The following is a 3,614-nucleotide window of genomic DNA, read 5'->3' on the forward strand; positions in this document are numbered from 1 at the left end:
TCTACCTCCTTGAGTTAATGCATACCTCCACCTCTCTTGCGGGTCTAAAGACGTTCTTCATTCCAACCTTGGTTGGAGGCCATCTTCTCTACAAGAGCTATTGCTTGTGCGATTGTGAGTGACAGAAATACACCTCCAGTAGCATCCATATTCTCACGAGTATTGTTTGTCAACCCATGGTATAAAGTCTGCATGATTAGCCAATCCTCCATCCTATGGTGAGGACATTCTGATATATAGTCTTGGAAGCATTCCCATGCCCCAGGGATAGATTCATTATGTTGTTGTTGAAAATTTGAAATTCTTCCACACAAAGCATTGGTCTTCCCTATGGGAAAGAACTTTGCTAGGAAGGCAATGGAGCAGTTCTCCCATGTAGTATTTCTATCTTTGTTGGCGTAGAACCATTGCTTCGCCTTCCCCAAGAGTAAGAATGGGAAATGGCGAAGTAATATGGCGTCTCTGGTAACTCCTTTGATGGTGAAAGTGCTACAAATCTCCTAGAAGTGTTGGAGATGAACACTCGCATCTTCATGTGCCTTTCCACAAAACTGGTTAGCTTGCACCATGTTGATGAGAGCTGGCTTTCGCTCAAAAGCATTATCTCCGATGTTGATCACCGGTCCAGTAGAATGTTGGCCGTAGTTGGAGCAGAGAATTCACAGAGAGTCTTGTTGGTCATGGCTTCAAAAACTAGTGTTAAGCTCCGCCTTGTGTGGTTGTCTTCCGATTCTAAAGCTAGAAATTTCTTGAGTTTAGCCTTAGTCTTCCTGAGTAGTGCTTTTGGATATAAAAGTAGTTTGTCGGAAGTTTGTCGAAAGGTCAAAACCGGTCATACATTACCCTATAAAAGATATAAAAGTAGACAAAACAAGGGTAATCCTACATGAGCAGGGGTGAATGGTTTCCTCGATTACATCAATAAGTATAAGTTTATCAATATTTGTTTTTACCTAGCTACCTTCCCCGACAACGGCGCTAGAAATACTTATTGGTATTTATTAACTTGTCACTTGTTTAAGTAGCCACCTAATGTTGTTGACATTTCTTAATATCACTTTTGCTAAGTTGTCATTCCTAGCTATGATGCCCAGAAATACTGATTGGTACTACCTAGCATCTTTACTAGAATGATACTAAGAAGTACTTTAGTATTATATTATGACTAGAAAGAATATATATATATATATATATATATATATATATATATATTATATATATATATATATATATATATATATATATATATATATATTATATATATATAGGGAGAGGCTATTCAGTAGCCGGCTACAAAATAAGTTATTCTGTAGCCACCTCTATTTACTATAATTTTATATACTAATTTACATAATATAAATACATATTTACGATAGTTGGGTTACTATATACACATGGGGATATTTACCATAACGTTATATTAAACCACTTAGTAAGGAGTTACTATAATCTCGTAAAATAACATAGTAATTATCATAACTCAAAGTGGCTACAGAATAAGTTATTCTGTAGCCAGCTACAGGATAGTAGTTCTATATATATATATAGATATATAGATATATATATATATAGATATATATAATATATATATATATATATATATATATATATATATATATATATATATAGGGAGAGGCTATTCAGCAGCCGGCTACAAAATAAGTTATTCTGTAGCCACCTCTATTTACCATAATTTTATATACTAATTTACCATAATGTCAATACATATTTACGATAGTTGGGTTACTATAACACATGGGAATATTTACCATAACGTTATAGTAAACCACTTAGTAAGGAATTACTGTAAATCTCGTAAATTACATAGTAATTATCGTAACTCAAAGTGGCTACAGAATAAGGTATTCTGCAGCCAGCTATAGGATAGTAGTTCTATATATATATAATATATATATATATCATATATATATATATATATATATATATATATATATATTATATAACTACTATCCTGTAGCTGGCTACAGAATAACTAATTCTGTAGCCACTTTGAGTTATGATAATTACTATGTGAATTTACGAGATTATAGTAACTCCTTACTAAGTGGTTTAATATAACGTATATGGTAAATAGTCTCCCATGTGTTATAGTAACCCAACTATCGTAAATATGTTGACATTATGGTAAATTATATATAAAATTATAGTAAATGGAGGTGGCTACAGAATAACTTATTTTGTAGCCGGCTACTGAATAGCCTCTCCCTATATATAGATATATATATATATATGATATATATATATATAATAATATATCTATTATATATATATATCTATATATATATATATGATATAATATATATGAAGAGATCTGCAAGCGCACAGATAATTTACCATTGTAGCATTTCACCCGGGAGTATTTCAGGTTTCGTATTTATATTTTACCACAGGGAAGGACAGGTAGTTGGAATATATTGATAACTTATACTTCAATGGAGAAATAAACCATAACCATCACTACTCACAATAGGGGTAAGTCAAGAGATAAATATATATGAATGATAAATGATAAATAATATTGATCACTCAGAGCACTCCTTTCTATGGCATTAGCATTGCTAAGTAGAAATTAGAGGAATAATTCCTAAGTCATTCTTAATTACAAGTCAAAGCATACGTGATTAGTGCAATTACACTTAGTAGTCATGGCTAAGATCAACTTCATATGTACACATAAGGGGTATTACTAAGGAAGATCAAGAACAGAGCATGTCTTCCTTCGTAACTAGATTCTACTTGTCCTATATTCGGGGAGTGGACTACAAAGGACTCAACGGGAGTGTCACATCCGCGATCTACCACATGACCCATAATATAGGGTGTATTCACAGGTAAACAACGTATAAGCACCATGCTTACACAATGTTGATCACTCACCCCATGTACATTGGAGCGAGTGCTATACGAACCTATGCTTAAATATAATGATAATCTAGCTATACTAAGCATATAATCAAAGTAAATGATGAACATGATAACTAGGAACATGAATATTAAGAAATAATGTCGAATCAATTGTAGCAAACATATGAATAATGAAAGATACAAAAGAGGATATAAGGGGCTATACCAAGCCACGCTTCTTGACAAGATCAAGAATCCAAGTGAAGCTTGCCTCCCTCTAGATCTAGCCTTGCTAGCTATGTCCTAAAATATGGTGGAGCTCTGAGGATGATCAGGGTTTCATGACCTCTTAAATGATTAGGGTTATTGATGCCCTGGGGTGGCAGGGGCTGATATATATAGGGGTAGCGTCAATCCTGAGCCCTCAGATCAAACTGACTTGAAAGAACGGCGTAGATATAAACCCTAAGGCGGTGGAGAACCGACGTAGCAACACGGGGGCTGACAGGTGGGCATAGGGGCCGGTTGGCCTGCAGGTGGGGCGGCTACCTCTCGCCCTCTACTTTGGTGGTTTGCCTCCTGTAGTCCTCTAGAACCTTATGCAGTTTTTCGTTGTAGAATTATGATTAAATCTACCATTTGGGTCCACCTTGATGGATTTCTGAATAAACCCTGCTGAAAACATAGATTCACCAAAAAATCATGGAATTTGTTTGAAACCCCTAAACCTATGTTGGTGTCATTTTATG

At 34.8% G+C, this 3,614-nt stretch overlaps 1 non-coding gene across 1 annotated transcript; it reads left to right on the forward strand.

Moving 5' to 3' along the window:
- Nucleotides 1-210: 210 nt before the first annotated feature.
- Nucleotides 211-319, forward strand: LOC136514583 (small nucleolar RNA R71). Its single transcript, XR_010773738.1, has one exon. It is a non-coding gene; the product is annotated as a small nucleolar RNA R71 (small nucleolar RNA).
- Nucleotides 320-3,614: the final 3,295 nt, after the last annotated feature.

The sequence above is a fragment of the Miscanthus floridulus genome, chromosome 16 (assembly GCF_019320115.1).
Source record: "Miscanthus floridulus cultivar M001 chromosome 16, ASM1932011v1, whole genome shotgun sequence".
Lineage (NCBI taxonomy): Eukaryota > Viridiplantae > Streptophyta > Magnoliopsida > Poales > Poaceae > Miscanthus > Miscanthus floridulus.